Genomic DNA, 20,668 nt, shown 5'->3' on the forward strand with positions numbered 1-20,668 from the left:
TTCTCCCTTCCCTCCTCCCCCACTCACGCAATTTGCCCACCTTTAGGTGAATTTAGTAGTGAGCTCTTTGTCTTTCCAGTCTGCTGTGTAGGGAGTCCTTTGTGGAGTTATTGTTGTTTGATTGGTTGTAAATTCCAGAGGAGCTTTACAGAGGCTCACCTCACCTGCCATTTTGATGACATCTCTCACAAAGAATTCTTTTATATATATTTAATTTTTATATATATTTATATAAATATATAGCTATTTAATTTTTTTATTGGGGAATATTGGGAAACTGTGTTTCTTTAGGGCCCATCAGCTACAAGTCATTGTCCTTCAATCTAGTTGTGGAGGGTGCATCTCAGCATCAAGTCCAGTCACCGTTTTCATTCCACGCAGGGATTGAACCACCAACCTTGTTGTTTAGAGCTCACGCTCTAACCAACTGAGCCACATGGTCACCCCCTAAAAAGGGATTCTTAGCCCAGGGCCACATAAGGACCCAACTGAAACAGGTAGTCCAAGGAAATATCAAATGGCATACATTAACCAGTCCAACCCTTTGGGTTCCCTGCTGTTCTAGATGGCTTGTTTGTTTGTTTGTTTGTTTGTTTGACTTCAGCAGCTTTTTATTTCTACTTCTAGTTTCAGAAAACCAGCAAGACGTTCTTCCCCAAGGACCAAGTGCTTATCTAGTTCCTGCATTAAGCTCTGTGTTTTGGAGTCAAGAAATGTCAGTGAGATTCTCAAATATTCTTGCTTGACAACATCTCCAACTTAAAGTGGACCTGAAAACTGCCTCACTAGAATGAAAGCCCTGATATTTGTAAGCTCATAGTTTATTGTTTCATCTCTACTTGGCTGTTGAAAGATAAGTGACAAGGGGGCTAAAAACAACACATTGGCCTCAGCAGATTATTCTTTACTGAATAACAGTATGTGTTTGAGCACTCCTCTTAGGAAATAGTTTTCTGCCTCTGGGCTCTCTTGTTGTGCTACATCTAAGATTTTCTGTGTACCTCTAAACTTTCAAATGCCAAGCCCATGATTTCACAGACCCAGTAATGTTTATTTTCTTTTAGCCAATAACATATGCTTGGGTTTATGCCAACTCTATACTAGAGTCACACCGATTATAATGAAGCATGAAATTCAGAATAACTGAACTCCTTTCTTTGACAAAGGAGTTCCCTGATCCAGAGAGGTCAAGGGTTTACTGCAAGACACAGTGGCTGGTTGAAGGCAGAGGTAGCATTGAAGCTATGTCTCTTTATCCCAACCTTGAACTCACTGCCTTGGGGCTAGAAGGTGATACTGACTGAAGAAGGTAAAGCATGGGGACAGTGCAAGAACTGTCCTCTGACAAATGCTCACACTTTCTTTGGGCCAGTTTTCTTTGAAATTATCCTTAAGTAAATACCGAGAGTTAAATTTTAAATGCAGCTAGTGGTTCTCCCAAGGAATTTAAAGGCCTATCTGGATCACAGGAATACTATCTAAGTAAGAAGAAACAGCTTCTTGAATGTTTCTGGAAAACCTAAATATTGTATAGAGCCGTAAAATTATACTTCATCATATGCCTTCGCTGTTTGAGAAATTTAATGGATAAAAAAAGGTGTCACTGGAGAGATGCAGGCAAAAATCTATTTCATTTTTGTGAAGAGGTTTCTATGCTAGCAATGGGAAGAAGAGAGATGAACTACAAAATAAGAGGAAGTTTATTCAGACATAGTCTAAACACATGGGCCAACTTTTCCCCCTCAGACAAGCTACTGGTTGATCATTCCTCAGAATGGCCACGTGTAATCACCATCTCTGTTTGCTTGCAGAGGACATGCCGAGGAGGTTCTGGGGAAACAGCAATTTAAATTGTGGTGGTTTCAGGGTCAAGATACGTGACAACGCCATCAGTTGGATCTTGTGTTTTGGGCGCTGTGTGGGACTTTAGTGAGGCCTGTTTCCTGAGAATAAAAGCTTGTCTTCTGGAAGTGACACACAGGGACCACCCGCAGACAATGTTTATAAATCTACTAGCAAGGACTGACTGATCTTACAATGGAACTGTGTAATATAAACACCTCATTATTCTACAAATGAATATGTGCAGTGCCACTTAAAGTCTTCTAAGAGCAAATCAGGGGGGGTCACAGTGGGAAAACACCACTCACACAGAAGGAAGACCCTTGTATTTAAGCAGCATTAATATTAACTCTATCCATATAAAAATGGCATTTTAACTTGAGAGTTGTTTTCTAACCTCTCTAGATGTCATAAGACAAAATTAGGGTAGAACTCAGAGATCTGATTTTTCTAATTTGGGGTTTAATATATTTCAACAGGGGCTATGGGCATTCATATGAGTGTGTGTGTGTGTGTGTGTGTGTGTGTGTGTGTGTGTGTGTTTGTGTGTGTGAGTGAGTGTACATCCCGTTGAAGTTTGCTTATTTGGTAGCATTAATTTAAAAAGGACACACTCAGGGGAATTTTATGAGGTGACATGATACAATGTAGAAGCTAGAGAGGGAATTAATATTTTCCCAGTAACAGGAAGCAGGTGAAATCAAGTATGAAGAAAGAAAGGGAAGAAGGGAAGGAGGGAGGGAGGGAGGGAAGAGGAAAGGAAAGGAAATAAAGAAAAATAGCTTTTGGTTATCTGATATAAATACCAATAAGTACTATTGTTTCATAATCCTGAACACATGCTGGCAGAGTTTTTGGTGGGGGGAATCAACTCCTTTTAACCTAATACAGTGTACTGAGTGTTCATTGAGCCTCAAAAAAAAAAATCATTTGGTATAGATGCGATTTGAAAACACTGACTTCTAGACCAAATTAATGTGAGAAAGTGAGTTTTAGATCCAGTTAGAGCTGAGTTATTTCTAGAAGGGGCATGAAAGCAGACAACAAACCCCTCAATCGTGTCCAGGCACCTTCAGGAGAGGTGCCAGTTGCAGTGGACAGAGGGATGGTTCCAGTGAAATGGAATTACCCTGTGTTTGGGAATAAATAAACTCCACATGGCACTGGGATTTATGACCACTGGGATTGCCTGTGGGAACATGTACAAGCTCAGGTACTACAAAATATCTTCCTGTTATAGCCATAACATAACTACTTCAGGTGATTACACATCTACAAACTGAAAAATAAACTATGAACAAGGACTCATTTCATGTTGCATCAAAGGCTCTAGAATAGCTTTTGGAACATGACCAGGAAGGTGGGGAACACAGCATGCTGACTCACTAATGCCTCTTCAACCCTTGGAAATCTCTCCTGTTTCCCTGCCTCAAAGTTATAATAAAGTAAAATCAATTTAAAAAGAAGACTTACTTTACAAAAAAATATAGATTATGAAAAAATTTCAGTCTAAAACTAGATTATTCAAAATGCAATTTGGTTTTAAATAGGCTGATGATTTATGAAATGTGTTTTGGAGAATACCAATACCTAGAAATCAGCAGTTGAATTTCCTAACTTTTGGATTGTAATCATAATGAGAAGAATATGGATTAGAGCAGAGCAGAGGGGTGAGTCTAAATTAATTTCCCCTTAAAAGGGTAGAATAAACTGAACTCATGATGTGAAAACCAGCACAGCTGAGTCAAGCGAGATGCTAAAGACAAATCAGAGCATACTGACCAGACAAAGGTGAGAGGCCATCAGCAGCCATGTTTGATGCCATGTGGACAACACCCAACTGCAGAAAGAATGTATCGGTAGTTAACCCTCAAAAGACATGCAGATATAAGAACTTGAATGAGACCACGTGACCTTTGAGTTCTTGATTCTTGGCATTCTTAAGGCTCAGACTCATCTCTGAAATAAGCTGCAGTGAAGAAAGCCTACAAAAGTGGAAGCCTCAGGACAAGAGAGGTCCTAATAGGAAAGATATGGCCTTTCTTTCTTGCGTTCTCAGAGTCCTGCCCAATGCTTGAAACATGTGAGGAATTTACTTAATATTTGTTGAATAAATTAATGAACAAATGAATGAATGAATGAATGAGCAAATGAACGAATGAGCTGGATTGGATATTGTGATGATACAAAAGGATTGCTCAACATAGTCAATATGATTAAAATCTTACAGTCATTTGAATAGAAAAGTAACACTAAGTTACGAACAACACAGAAAAGTGGAAATCTCTTCTTTGTTCTACTTACCACACCCTCAGGAAACCTACCACACCCACATTCCCTGCTCAGGGTATGGTCCTAGGCATCTATGTTCTGTTTCCTGAAATACCACCCACCCTCTAAGTCAAGTTTTTAGACAAAAGAAAGGCCTTTGGTACAAGGCAAGGTGATGGCCTGGCACAAAAATGTCCTCCCAGATGGGGCATATCAGATTCTGTTCTCGAGGAATTGAATTGACAAACACTGGGAGTAGAAGGTGAAAGAATGCTGAGAGAGGCCACAAACAAGTTAATACCATGAGCATTTTAGAGTTGATATGACGTATAAATTATAAGCAAATTTTGAGAAAGGATATAGAAATGAAGTAAGTCATTGGTAGTAGAAAAAGTATGAAAGCACATGAAAAGAAGGTGAGATGGTGGTTGAATCATGGTGCTGTTGGGTGATGGACCAGAGACTCCTGCTGAAGAGAGCTCTGGAGCTACTAGGGGACCCAAATGACCTGTCACGTTCAATTTCTACAAGGTTACATTTGGCCATGCAATTTCTTTTCTCAAATTTCCATGGGATTCTTTTCTCCTTATTGCCATGTACAGCTTACTACAATACACCTCATTTTTTCTGTAGCTGATCTGAGTGAATCCCTGTGTCTCATAAGTCCAGGAGCCTCCCTAATACAAGAAGTGTTCTCACAAGGCAGTGTTTGAAAATGATTGGCCGAGACAGTGAATGGTACAGGCTCTTGGCATAGAAAAAATAAGACTTACGTCTGCAATGATTGAAACATTTTTAAATAAATGAAATTTTGGAAAGGTAGAAAGTGAGAAGAAAAAAAAAGCTGCCAAATAAGGCATATTGCATTAGGAGAGGCCTATTGAGAGGTCAACCATCCAGGTGGGAAAGGGGTAGTTCTGCTTATTGTTTACCTTTCGACCATCAGACCTGGGCCCCTCACTTGGCTGAGCTGCTGTGCTTCTCCAAAATACATGTCCCTGCTCTATGACTCACTGTCAGCTTGGCCAATGCCTGGTTGGCAGGAAGAAGAGAAAAGCTAAGGTATTTCTTTTTCTGTTTCTGAATTAGGCAGTATCTCTAGTAACATCTACATCGCCTAATAGTCCAAAGAAAGGCATTTAATATTAGTTACATTCTTCAGAAATTAGGGATTAGAAACAAAAGGTTGTTAATATCCAGAGTTAGTGGAAGTGGGGAAAGACCCTGGCTTACACTCTGGTAGAAATGCACATCGGAACCATCATTTTCAGGCAATATAGTAATATCCCTTATAATTTAAGAGTTGCAAGCATTTGATCTAAGAAATTAGAAATCTAGGAATCAAGAGTCTAGGAAACTAGGAATATAGGAATTTATCTAGAATCTAGGAATCTATTTCACAATTGACAGTTACATATCTACTGTCATTTAAGAATTGTAATAGTGAAAGATTAGAAACAATCTATATAGCTCTCCATCAGCAGATGAGTCTTACATGAATTACAATATACTATGGAATGCTTGACTCTTCTGAAAAGCATAAAATAGATTATTTGTACTGACATGGAAAAAACAGATATATTGTTACATTTTTAAAAAAGCAGGAAGCAGACACTGTATGAAATGTCTATGGTCTCTCTTTGTAAATGTGAGGGCAGACAGTTATTCACCCAACCAGTAGCCTCCTTCTCACTGGCATTGTCTCCATGTACTCATAGTTATATCCCGAATAATCCAGGATAATCACACTAATATCAGTGACTTGATTAAGAATGGGCTAACGACCCACTCCAGGCCATTAAAACCAGAAGTCTGCAAGGAAGCTTCTAAGGTTTTTTTTCTCTGATAAAGAAAAACAGAAAAGGACTGTCTCTGTTTGCACTAAATATCTAATATGTGCCTATGATGGCTAGACCTGCAGTGGTCTTCACTGACCTGTGATGAACAAGTATAAAACTCACATACATACGAGGTCTGACAATTAAGTTCACGAACTTGTCACAATGATGATGCTAACCTTTTTTGATATCAGAGGGACTGTTCAGTATGAATTTGTACCAACTGGACAGTTAACCAAGTTTACTATTTGAAAGTGCTGAAAAGGCTGCATGAAAAGGTTAGACAACCTAAAGTTTGCCAACAATTCATAGCTCTTGTATCACAATGCACCAGCTCACACAGCACTATCTGTGAGGGAGGTTTTAGCCAGTAAACAAATAACTGTATTGGAACACCCTCCCTACTCACCTGATCTGGCCCCCAATGACCTCTGTCTTTACACAAAGATAAAGGAAATATTGAAAGGAAGACATTTGGATGGCATTCAGGACATCAAGGGTAATATGATCACAGCTCTGATGGCCATTCCATATAAAGAGTTCCAAATTGCTTTGAAGGGTGAACCAGGCACTGGCGTCAGTGCATAGCTTCCCAAGGGGAAGGAGTACTTCGAAGGTGACCGATATTCAGCAATGAGGTATGTAGCACTCTTCTGGTTTGCCCCCACCTCACTTGCTGCTGCTTCAAAGGCTGACTCTCTCGCCTTCCTCTGCTGGAAACTTAGGATATCTCTGAATGGCTTCTTGGCCCTCTTCGTGTCTCAAGAGTGGGGTCAAATAAGGGATTCAGATGTAGGAAAAAAGAAACTTTCACTTTTTACTTTAGATATTTTCTTTTATCTATTTATTTTTTATTTTACAATAAAGGGGCATTACTTTTGCAAATGAAGATGAGGAAAGAGCTAACAAGACCTGACCTCCCCTGTATCTTCTGCCAATGGCCTCATACCTAGATCATATCCAGTTTAGCCCTGGTCCATGATCAGACAGGAAGTAAGGCTCTCACAGAATGCTGCAGAGATATGAGGTCCAGGGCAGGGCATGGGGAATCAGTAAATCCAGGTTCTCAAACACTGATTATCAGAATTTGAATTAGGTTGCTAACCTCTCTGTCAGTTTTTTCATCTCTTAAATGGAGTTAGTAATAGTGGTTCAGCCCATATTAGCAAAGGGGGTATGGGACACAAAACAAGGTAATTATATAAAAAATACTTCCAGAACTGTAAAATCCTGCAGAATATAGAAGATATAGATAGAATATAGATAGAAGGTGCCACTATCACTGGCACCACTGTCATTGCTGTGGTCTGCACATGTGTGTCCCCTCAAAATTCATATGTTGAACTCCTAACCCCCAGTGTGATAGTATTAGGAACTGAGGCCTTTGGGAGGTGATCAGGTCATGAAGGTGGTGCCTTCATGAATGGGATTAGTGTCCTTATAAATGAGACCCCAGAAAGCTCTCTAGTCTCTTCCACCATGTGAGGACACAATGAGCAGTCTGTGACCCAGAAGAGGACCCACCCCAGAACCCAAGCTTCTGGCACCCTGATCTTGGACTAGCATCCAGAACTGTGAGAAATAATTTCTGTTGTTTATAGGCTACCCAGTCTCTGGTATTTAGTTACAGCAGCCCAAACGAAGATGGTCATCGTCATCAACTCATCAACTTTGGCTCTTTGAAGCCACTGTCATCTTTGGAAAGGGAAAAATTGAGTCACATGGCTCACTGATTCAAATCTAGAGTTTTAATGCACTGGTCCAGTTCCCGTTCCACTCAAAGTAGAAAATGATTTCTCATTGTCTCCTCTTTTACTCTGAGCAGAGTGGTAAGCCACTTTGGCTGAGAAAATGGTGCTACTAGCATTATAAATTCAGACATGCAGGCCTCTTTTCCATTCAGAAGACCAAGTTTTTGTCAACTCATCTTGCAGTGGGAAGAGGCAACATTTTCTTCATTGAAAATAATCTAGGTGACATTCATTGTTATTCAGCTTCAGCTTCAGGTGTACAGTGCAGTGATCAGGCATCTACATCATCCCTGAGGCGGTCTCCCTAATAAGACGAGTGTCCATCAGATACCCTACAACATCTTTACAACATGTTGATTATATTCCCCAAACTGTCTTTTGTATCCCCATGGCAATCTGTGGTTACCAATTGTGCTTTCTAATCCCCTCACCTTCTCCCTCATTCCCACCCCCCTCCCCATCTAGCAATCCTCAGTTTTTCTCTATATCTCTGAGACTGTTTCTGATTAGTTTGTTCATTTATTCTATTCTTTAGATTCCACACATAAGTGAGATCATATGGTATTTGTCTTTCTCCATCTGACAACTATAATTTAATATATATGTATATATGGTCAGGGATGTGGAATACAGCATTGGGAACAGAGTCAATGGAATTGTAACACCTATATACGATGTCAGAGGGGTAGTAGGGGTTTATCACTTTGTGAGGAGTGTAAATATCTAATTATTGCACTGTTTTGTACACCTGAAACTAATTAAAAAAAAGAAAGGAAAATAGTCTAGGATGTGAGCCACATGAGTCCTGCTACATCTATGTCACTGAAACTCCAGTTTCAATAAACATTCTTTAGTAGAAGAAAAAACTATGTCTCATTTTTTTATGTACCTTCTTAGTAAGGTTTAAATAGGTGCTGACTCACACCAATTAATCCTACTTGAAAAAAAAGGTAATCATTTTAAAAAACAAAACTCAGATGTACATTCAGTTGCTATAAAATGGAATGAAATTAAACTAATTGTATTCAAACAAAGGTACACTGTGCACCTACAAGGAGATGGTCCATCTGCTAAGTGGTTCAAATGGCAGAGATGAGCAAGATACATTACTAAAACACAACACCAGACGTGGATTTGAATTAAAGCAATCTGGATAAAATTCAAATCTTAGTTTGCAGAAAATCATAAATTTTTTGAGGTGAAAGATTTTTTTTCTAAGAAACCTGTTTGTAGATCTCTTTTGTGGCAATCAAAGCTAGCCTACTATCATGCTTCAGTGGACCTCCATGATGTGATTCAAGGAATCCTACAACCTTTCCTGGGAACCCATTTCACTTCAGAAAGCACCTGAAACAGGAAATTCTTCATAACTGCCCCAGAGTCAGATAAAGCAATTTTCTCTTCTCAGACCTCAGCGGACGTGTTAAAGCTCACCATTCTTACAGCTGAAAGATAACTGAATAATTACTCACCAAATTTCTTCATTCATTAAATTATCATCAGAATTGACCAGGTTGCTTCTCTGCACCAGGGGTTGTGGACGGGAGGCTCTGGGCACTTGAGGATGAGTGGGACCCATCCTGTCCCCTCTAGGTCACTGAGAGGAGAAATGGAAAGAGCCAAACAACTAAGGAGTTCCCAAGGGGAACTGTTCATCCCAAGGGGGTGAAGTGGGGTTGGCAGAGAAAGCTTCTCATTTTGGTTGAACCTTGAATAATAAATATTCTGTACTGAAAAACCAAAATCATTCAACAATCATCCCTGCATCCTTTTTCAGATAGTCCTGTTTTCCACCTCTAACCACAGATGTGATTTCCTCTTCCTATCCTTAGTGTGAGCTAAACCTCCCTTAGCTTTTGTTATTGCTTTGTATGCACAAATCTTGCCTCCCAATAGGCTTCTTGAGGACAGGTATCATGTCATCTCTTGCTCTGCAAACTTCATTGCACTCAGCCCAGCATAAAGCCCCTGGCAGGTTCCAGGGATGCACTTGCGGGTGGGCTGACAGTCTCAGGAGCCACATTCAGCTCTCACTGCCCTGATGCTTCAGAGCAGCCTCATATCGCGTACCACAGCTGTTGTCTTAATATACCTACTGAGGATAGCTCAGACATGTCAGTTAGGGCGGGGATTTTCAAACTTGTTTTACTACAACCCATGGTAAAAAACATGTTTCCATCATCACCCATCACACATGTCTATATCTGAAACAGGAGTATCATGAAATGAAACATATTTTGTGTGATTCATATGTTCTTTTTTTTGGTCATTACATTCTAGTTTACTCCGGTCTTTCTATTCTGACCTATCTAGTCCTATTCTGTCTTATTTCATTTTTGAAATGCCAGAAGTAAGTCCACCAAATTGGCTCCATGCCCACTACTGATTGCAAACCTTGCCCTAGGACTTCCTGATATCTTGGAGTGCCATGGGAAAAACTTGGGTTGCAAAAATGAATAGGACATAGCCCCAGCCCCCAAGAAACTCACTTTCCAGGGGGTAAGGGAACCATATTAAAAATAACTAACATATTTTCTCATTAGCATTTTCAAAATTAGCATGTGTTATGCAATTGATTGTGCAACAGCTTTTCTAGGAAAACTATTATTAAATCAGTGGTGCAAATTACTATGAACAGTGTCTCAAAAATGAAGAAAAGCAGTGCAATGCCATGTTTTAAGGACGATGCTCTCACACAACCTGTTGTGCCTAGCATTCTCCTCCTCTGAGAATCTCATGCAAGGCACCTCTGCTACTGTCAGAAGTAACTTGTTTTGCTTTCCAGATAGCTAGAGAGTAACTCCTAGGGGACTTTAAGGGAGAAATTCAATTCAGACTCCTCCCAAGCTGTTACTAGCAAAGACCCTGATGCCAATACTGCTTCACTAAGCAGAGGTCGACAAGCTTCTTCTGGAAAGGACCAGATAGTAAACATTTAGGCTTTGTGGGTCATATGGTCTCAATCACAACTACTAAATTCTGCTCCTGTAGCACAAATACTTAAAGAACGGTGTGGTTATATTCCCACAAAACTTTATTTACGGACACTGAAACTTGAATTTCATATCGTTTTTACATATCATAAAATATTCTTTTGAATTTTTTTCAACATTCAAAATTGTTAAAAACCATTTTTAGCTCATGGGCTGTACAAAAACAGTGTGGGAGTTAGATTTAGCTCCAGGGACTGTAGTTTACTGACCCCTGCTCCAAGTCAATAGGAACTTTGAGGGGAAAATAATGTCTCCACCATGAGCTGAGGCTGTCTACCTTAGGCTTGCTAAGCACCCTGGACCAGAGACAAACTGAAGAGACCATCTGGGCAACTTCGTGTTTTTTTTTAAACTTTTATTTATTTTAAGTGTGTTTCTCCAGGATCCATCAGCTCCAAGTCAAGCAGTTGTGGAGGGCGCAGCTCTCAGTGGCCCACGTGGGGATCAAACCGGCAACCTTGTTGTTAAGAGGACCCTGCTCCAACCAACTGAGCCATCCGGCCGCCCCCATGGGCAACTTTCTTTTGATGTATGTACTGAAGAAGGGTCATGTGGAGAATATAAAGAGTTGTTTATAAAGAGGTTGCTGCCTGGGGCAAGAACTCTTAATCAACTGTAGCTTTTTTAAAAAGAGGGAGAGGTTATAAATGGAAGGGCTGGCAGGAATGTTCTTCCACTAGTGCTTGTGGGTACAAACTACTTTTAGGATTAAAGGAATAAATCCACCTTTTAAAACAATCAGGCTCAGCCCATGTGTGGACTTTCCTATTGCACAGCTTTCCAGGGTAAACTATCACCTTGTTTCACAATGTATTCATCCAGTCTTGGCTGGGGTGGAAAATGGTCATACTCCAACAGGCAGCAGGCTCAATGAAGTGTTTCATTAGCCTGATTAGTAGGATCAATCCTCAATGCCTAATAAGCAGCTGCACAGGCCAAACACATTACTAGTGGTCAGTGTTGGAAACTACGATGCAAAACCTTACGTAAATCTAGATTATTTCCCAACCCTCCCACTGGGATTTATGGCTGTGTCATTTCTGAAAAGTTAAAGAGTGCAGGACACCAGCAAAGAAAAAACTTGGTCACACCTTCCATCTTTCTTTTTCTTTGCTCTTTTGTTTACAAAATTAATACATGCTAATTTTAAAAAAATCCAGAAGTGTCCAATCGAGAAGTGTCCAAGCTAAATGAACAAAAAACCCTGCCTTACCAATTCCATTCCTCCTCCACCAACAAAAAAGACATTCCTGTTGACAGCTTGGGGTGTCCTATGTAAATACAAACAAGTACATATATCATGTACACGTATGTACAATGTTATATATTTTTACATGTATTTCCGCATTTTGCTCTTTTGACTTTATGAGGTTCTCTGTCCATGTCAGTATGTGTGGAACCGCCTTATTCATATTTAGCAACTTCACAGCCACCTATAGGGTATGTCTTCTTTACATGTTACCAGTTAAGCGTGATATTTTTATACTAGAAAATGTCACACTCTTTTCTCCAGAAGCAGTGAGCAAGTTAATTGATGTCTAATTGTTTCTTTGGTTGCCGGGCTCCATTCTGTGCCTGCCACACCTATTAGACAGCGGATGTTTCCCCAAAAGGCGATTCCTAAAGCCAAACTAGAAGGGACTTGCAGCCAGAGGTTCTTCTGCAGAGCAATTGTGGTCTCAACGCTTATGAAATGCATTTTAAAAATGACTCCATTGCTTCTCGGCCTTTTGGCTAAGATCAAGTGTAAAAATGACTCCAGCTGGTCATGTGATATCTGTAGTATTATCTGGGTAAATTCGACTTAAGGGAATTCCTTCAGAGTGGGAAATGTTTGAATGAGTCTGCAGAAAAAGCCCAGGAGATGTTCTCTACAAACCAGATTCTGTAGAGCAAAAGCAGGCCAGAAGACAAAAGGAAAAGCAAGTCTGGCAACATAGGTGAGAAAATAGGAAGTATGTGGCATTAAAAAAGCTTTATTGATGTATAATATACATATACCTGAAGATAGAATTCAGTCTCTTAAATATGCAATTGAATGATTTTCAGTAAATTGATAATGGTGTGCAACCATCACTCCAATCTAATTTTACAATAGCATTTCCATCCCCCTGAAAAGAAGCCTGGGAGCATTGGCAGTCACTTCCCATTCCCACCCCAGGGCCAGCAACCACCAATATACTTTCTGTCTCATAGATATGCCTTTTCCAGAAATTTCATAAAATGGAATCATACACTACGTGACCTTTTGTGACTGGCTTCTTTCACTCAGCATAATATATTTGTGGTTCGTGCAGGTTACAGCATGTGTCAGTGCTTCATTCCTTTTCGTGACTGAATAATAATACTCCATTGAGTGGATATAGCAGTTTATCAACTTGCCAGTTTCCACTCTTTTGGCGATTACGTATAATGCTGCTATAAATATTTGCATATGAGTCTGTGTGTGGACATATGTTTTAGATAGTTTCATTTAACTTGGGTAGATATCTAAGTGTGGAATTGTTAAGTTATATAGTAAATCTATCTTTAGCATTTTAAGAAACTGCCAAACTGTTTTCCAAATTGCACCATTTAAAGCACGTGCCTTTGCCACTTGCTTTAAAAAAAGACCTTGGGATTGTTTAGCTAACCTAATAGCAACTCAAGGTTAATAATTGCAACTTGTTGCCCTATTTTTGGAATAAATTGTGTTAATTTTCCAGTTGTTATATACATAGCCAATTTCATTTCAATGGTTTGTAATGACTTGTAATGTAGGGGGGTTTCTGTTCACCTTGGATTTGAAAAAATAATAATTGGGAGACCTTGCCCCATCCTGACCATTTCTATAGATCTCCTGTGCCTGGGCATTGAATGTTTCTGACAACAGCCTCTCTTTGCATGAGGAGAGACCTATCAAGGCAGGGACAAAAATCCAGATGAAAATTCAAGACATAAATAAATGCTTTAGTAGCTGAAAATTCTGTAAGCTTTTATTTTTTAAAATATCTCAAGATCCATCCATGTTGTCACAAATGTTCCTATATCATCTTTCCTTAACGCTGAATAGTATTCCATTGTGTATATATACCACAACTTCTTTATCCATTCATCTGTTGAAGGACATTTTGGTTGTTTCCATGTCTTGGCCACCGTAAATGCTAAGCAAAATAAGTCAGACAGAAAAAGCAGAGAACCCTATGATTTCACTGATATGTGGTATATAAACCAAAAACAAGACAAACAAATGAGAAACAAGAACTCATAGACACAGACAATAGTTTAGTGGTTACCAGAGGGCAAGGGGGGTGGGGGGAGGGAGATGAGGGTAAGGGGGATCAAATATATAGTGATGGAAGGAGAACTGACTCTGGGTGGTGAACACACAATGGAATTTATTGATGATGTAATACGGAATTGTACACCTGAAATTATGTAATTTCATTAACAATTGTCACCCCAATAAATAAATTAAAAAAATATATATCTGATCCTGCCTTAGTCATGTTCTCTTCCAGTAATAATTAGCAAGTGTATTTATATATATTACTCAGGACATGCTCCTGAGGTTTGTAAATTTCTAGTAGCACTTTACAACTCAGATCATTAAGAAGCATGCTTTTGTCATTCTTACAAGTGTGCTAAGAAAGTGATGGTGATCGCTAGTCTTAAGAATTAACTTGGAAAGTGGTAAGATCTAGTGAATTAAAAGCAAGATGTGTTTTTTCCCCAATTCCAGCTACAGAGTGAGAATCATTATAGGCCCAAAAGGCCCCTTGAGAATTGTCTATCTGATTCACCAGCACTCCTCTATCCCGAAGTCAAGCATGCTTTTAGGAATCACCTTAGCAATCTAAGGTGATTTTCTTAGTTTATCTTAACTATCTTAAAAGTTTATCTTAAGTGTACAAAGACTTCTAAGGGAAAAGAATCAAAAAATCTTTCTGGCAACCAACTCCTAAGACTGGTAGACTTCAATTTCCCCTACATTTTTCAAAGAAGCGAACATAGTATCTCATCTTCAGCCTTGCATCAGTTTACCTTTATGCATGCTCGTTTTCAGGGAACGGTACGAAGGCAGAAACACTGGATTCCTGGAGCACAGAGAGAGAAGAGAGTGACAGTGATGAGACACAGATCAGATCAAAGAAAGACTCTGAGGTCACAGAAAGGATTTTAAACTTGATGCCAAGGGCAATGGGTTTCCTATGATGATAGGAGATAGAGTGAACATTCCAAGGTGAGATGGTGGTGACCTCTTTCAGGAAAATGGCTGGGAGAAAAGCATTTGGAGCATTTAAGATAAATGTTTGAAAGCAGAAAAGGTAGAACTTGGGGACTGAGTGACAATGAAGGTTCAAGAAAAGGTGTCAGAAATGAGTTGAAGTTTTTAACATGAAAAGCTGGGAGGCTAATGGTGCCATCTACTGAAAAGGAGAATATTGTAGAAAGTGTAAGTTTAGGCAAATATCGTAACTTCACTTTTAGACATATTCAGATTGAATTGTTGATGAGATCTCCAAGTGGATTTGAAGTTCAAAATATATAGATATAAATTTTGCAGTTGGTGGAGAATTGATGAGAACTGAAGTGGTGAAAACATCTGAGATTGCCTAAAGTGTGAGTAGCAAGTAAGTAAGAAGGCAGAGGCAAATCCCTGATAAACTTTAATATTTAAGGATCAGGAGAAGGAAAAGCAAGGTCATAAGAACAAAGGAAAAGAAGAGACCACAGAGAGGAAGGGAGATAGAGAGAAAAGGAGAGAGAGAGAGAGAGAGAGAGAGAGAGAGAGAGAGAGAGAGAGAGAGAGAGAGAGAGAGAGAGAGAGAGAGAGAGAGAGAGAGAGAGAGAGAAAGAGAGAGATTCCAGAAACAGAATATTAAATAGTGTCAGAGAAATGAATTAAGGTTAAGAGTTGAGAACTCAAACACCTCTAGTTCTAAAGATTTGACATCACCTACCTCATTGAAATGGCCTCAGAGATGCTGAGGCAGACAGATTGCAATGGATTGAGAACAAGGAGAAATTATGGATATCCTCTTGAATGAGAGAGGTAATTTGCATTCAGGCCACGAAGTGGAAAGAATGTCCAATGGAAAAAAGCTAAGAGGTTGTCTTTACATCTGTAGGCTGTATTGCTTGGCTTGGTTTTGCATTTCAAGTCTCACCTGCCTTTTGTTTTGTCTTTGCCTCTTGTCTCCCTCCCTCTCTGGGCAGAAGCAGGAGGTGCTGGGTAAGGTTGAGGTTGTGGAGGCATCCTTTCCTGAACCCTCCTGTTCTTTCCCTGCCCCAAATGACAGCCAAACCATGTTTCCTCCTACCTTCCTGAAAAGTCTCTAATACTAATAAGACTAATACTAGTCTTATTAGTTCTAGTAGTGTTGTTGGTGTTTTTTTGTTTTCTATATATGTAAGATCATGGCATCTGCAAATAATGAGTATTACTTCTTCCTTTCTCATTTGGATGCCTTTTATTTCTTTTTCTTTTCTTTTCTTTGCTTCCTTTCTTTCTTTTTCTTAAACAGGTGACTTTTATGTGTTTTTCTTCTCTGATTGCTGTGGCTAGGACTTCCAATACTATGTTGAATAGAAGTGGTCATAGTGGGCATTCTTGTCTTGTACCTGATCCAAGAGGAAAGGCTGTCAGCTTTTCACCATTGAGTATGATATTAGCTGTGTGTCTGTCACATACATATGTCATAACATACCTTCATTATGCTGAGGTATGTTCCTTTTATACCTACTTTGTTGAGAGTTTTTAATCATAAAAGAATGCTGAATTTTGTCACATGCTTTTTCTGCATCTATTGAGATGATCACATGGTTTTTATCTTTTATTTTGTTAATGTGATATGTTCCGTTGATGGATTTACATATATTGAACCATCCTTGTATCCCTGGGATGAATCCCACTTGGTTATGGTATATAATTTTGTTAATGTATTGTTGAATTCGGTTTGCTAATATTTAGTTGATACTTTTTGCATCTGAGTTCATCAAGGATATTGGCCTATAACTTTCTTCTTCTCCTTCTTCTTCTCCTTCTCCTTCTCTTCCTCCTCCTCCTCCTCCTCCTCCTCCTCCTCCGTCTTCTTCTCCTCCTCGTCCTCCTCCTCCTCCTCTTCTTCCTCTCCCTCTCCTTCCCCTCCCCCTCCTCCTCCTCTTCCTTCTTCTCCTTTTTAATGTCTTTGTCTGGTTTTGGTATAGGGTAATGCTGTCTTCATAGAATGAGTTTGAATGTAAATGGTGGGAAGCTACCCACAGTACCTGGTTTACAAGTTTATTCCCATCATCACCATTTTCCAACTAACGGAAAAAAACAGAAAAGGATTATCTAACGTGGCATCACTTTCACTTACACATCTTTGGATCAAACTTCACCACTTGGCCACAACTAACTGCAAGATAGACTATATATATATGCTATAGATTATATATATATATATATATATATATATATATATATATATATATATATATATATATATACTGTAGATGGGTTACCATGTGTTCCAATAGCCAGACTGAGTGCTTCAAAAAGGAAAAAGGAAGAATGGTTATTGGGAAACAGCCATCTTTGTCACATGAGGCATCTATGGCAGGTTGGGTCAGCTTGAGATCTTCATGGAATGACACATTCATAGACTTGTTTGAAATATCAGCCAATTTTGCTAGTTCATTTTATTCTATTTTTCACTAACAGCTTTCCCTGCCTATGTCTTCTACCTAAATCAACCCCCACTGTCACTTCTGGCTATTCTGAAAAATTCATAAATTAATCTGCCCTTCAAGCAATTGAACTTGTGTGCTGCCCATACACAGTTTCCAGGTATTGACCTTCTGCTCTTTATAATTCTCTGATAATCTGTATCATTTCAGCCTCTTCTGTCTATTTTGGCATCAACCAAAGATGATACATTTGGCAAACCAGTACCAAAATGGAAGTATCCTTTGGACACCACGCTTTGCTCCTGTGGCTGCACCTTTGGAATCAACCTCTGCACTTAGTTCCATCATAATGGCAGGTCTCACACAGATCTTGATGCCTGGCTTTACCCTACTTCTCCAGGTTGTCTTGAGTGGGCCGTGTGTCATGACCCCATGACCTGAACTTGCCACTCCGGCTCCTCTGATCACACAGGTAAGAGTGAGTGGATGATCCACAGACATCTATCACCTTTGTCAGGTGCTCTCAGGTGTAGCTGCCAGAACTACTTCCATCAGATACATAATTGAGGTGGAACTTGGAGAGATCAAAAATCTTTGGGGACATGTTCGATTGATTTGCATTGATCCTATGAAGTAAAATTTTCATACTTGAAATACATTTATTGATAAATGCACTGAGAAACCAAGAGGCAAAATTATTTTTCAAGGATTTCACTGTTGTGGAGCCTGAACCAGTAATAACATTGACTTTTAACTTCAGAATCCTATTTCTAGAAAACTATCCTAAAGAAATAATCACACATATAAACAAAAACCTATGTATAGACCTGTTTATCCTAGCATTGTATCATGTAGCTAAACATTGAAAACTACCTAACTGTCCAAAAAAACAAAATCATTAAGAACATTGCTTCTCAGACTTCAATCATTCACAATTTTTCTGCACTCATCATCAACTTATACTTTTAGTCATTGAAAACTTTTCTTTAATTATACTTTAAACCAATTGTCCTTCATTTTAGTTAGCCTCATTCAAAGCAATAATATCCATGACATTATAGGAATATGTAGTAGTTAAATATTTTTTCTGATATATACTAACATAAATACATAGTTATTAAAATATAAATATTTATCTGTATACTAGCTAAAGTAATCTTATATATCACTAGTGATAAATGTACCCTAGATTTGATAAGGATATCATGTTATAACTACACCACAAAATATTATTCAGCCATTAAAAATATTTTTTTTGGTATGGGAAAATGTTTATATTATGATATAAAGTGGGTTAAAAATTACAACATGAACTAATTTTTATAAAAATATGTATATGGAAAAATTAAATGGAAATGTGAAAAAATAAGATTGATCATCCTTAGGTAGTAAGATTACTTGCCATTTTATACTTTATGCTTTATTGTATTTTATTACAATGAATATTCATCACTTTTAAGCCAGGGGGAGAAAAGTTTTATTTTTAAGTCTTTTATTAAACACCTATTTGATGAGTCTATGAGCACTACGAGTCTACAGATGCTTGTGACACAGAAGAACATATAGCACAGTGAATTCAGGCAATAAGTGAGTATAGAACAGTGCAAATGTTGCTACCACAAATGAAGCCTCTTTCCCTTTGTTTAGTGTCTTCCTGTCTGACATTAGGATCCAATGGTTTCCCAGTGACTTAAGTTAGGAGAATCAGAATAAGCTCCTCTGAGGACAAACAGATGTCTAATAAGACCGGGTGGTTTTGATTGGATTGTCAATAGCTGAGACCTCCCAGAGACACCTTAAAAGCCAGACCTTGAGGCATTTTCACAGGGTTCTCCATTTTTACAGATGGGACCCTGCTTGGCCTTCTAAGACCCACAAGAATCAAAAACAGATGAAGTTCTCATACATGAGAACAACTGACCCACTGAAATCTCACAATACTCTCTGGATAAAAAGAATATTTAATCTGCCCTACAACAAATCACCTCAATAATTATGCAGGTGATGATGTATGTGATTGTTTAATAAAATGTGAATAATGTTAATAAGTTAATGTCTAATAATGAACAACAACAACAAAAAAAGATTGCTAACAAGTCCAAGCAAGGGAAGCCGAAAATCTCTGCTTGAATATAAACATTGACCACCAGAGTTGGACTAGCCTGTGCAGAGAACCCCAGGAATTAAAGTATAAATGACAAAGTCCCAGGCTTCAGGGAACTCAGGCTAGAACCAAGGCAGCATATAATCATGTGGTCGCTTGGGATTCTTCATTAACACAAATCTGAACATTTAGGCTAAAAAAAGCAATTCTTTTTTATAATCAAATCTTGTAATGAATTTTTCTCATTCTTCTGTGGGTTTAGTTCTTTTTTTCAAAAGTGTAATTACTGCTTTCATGACCTAACAATAAGTAGCTATAAAGCCCAATCAGAATAAATAGCCTTTATAAGGGAAAATGCAACAAATTTAATAAGGGATGGTTTCAATTTAATTAATTGTTTCAAGTCAATAATAATCACAGAGTCCAATAATCTTTACATAGATTTTAATGGGAAACAGTGGGATTTTAAAATTTCAGTTATTGTTTTAGAATGAGAATCAGAAAGTTGAACTGTCCAAAGAAATCACCTAGATGTGAGTCAGAGTCTCTGTTAAAAAAAAACAGCTTTGGTTGCAAAAGATGCAGGATCCCTAAAGAGGAATTCAAAGAAAGGGAAGTATACAGAACTCATGTCCCTGACGAAATAGTCAGGGATTATACACATCCACAAATAAACACATATACACACTTACACACAACAAAAATGCAAATATACCCTCATCATCTTAAATTACCATCAATCATGACAGTAAGAGATCCTAGGCGCCAGGAGCTCTGAGGGTTCAAGGTGATGGCCCAGGACTATTCTTATATGTCAACAGGGATTAGCTCTCAGAAGGTAAAAATACAGGCAGTTTTTAGGTGTAAAGGATACTTTGAAGGAGGTGGGAATGTTTTATTTTGGCTAATGATGATTTTGCTAATAGCTAATGCTGGACTTCTGAAACTGCCATCTGGTACATCTACTCAGGTCAAAGAAATATATACTACTAATCCAAATGCATGAGGTGCCCTAAACAGATCTTGACCTCAATTCTGTCACCTAGAACCAAGTACAAAGCACAAAGGAAAGCACAAAGGAAGACTCAAACATCAGTCTTTAGGCATGATGCAATATCATTTTTCTAACTTTACCTTAGAATGTCATATCCAAGTAAAGTTTCGAAGTCACCAAAAAACATCAGTTTCTTTGTGCCAAAGATTAATGCTTTCATGCTT

This window comes from Rhinolophus hipposideros (genome assembly GCF_964194185.1).
Source record: "Rhinolophus hipposideros genome assembly, chromosome: 8".
Classification (NCBI taxonomy): Eukaryota; Metazoa; Chordata; class Mammalia; order Chiroptera; family Rhinolophidae; genus Rhinolophus; species Rhinolophus hipposideros.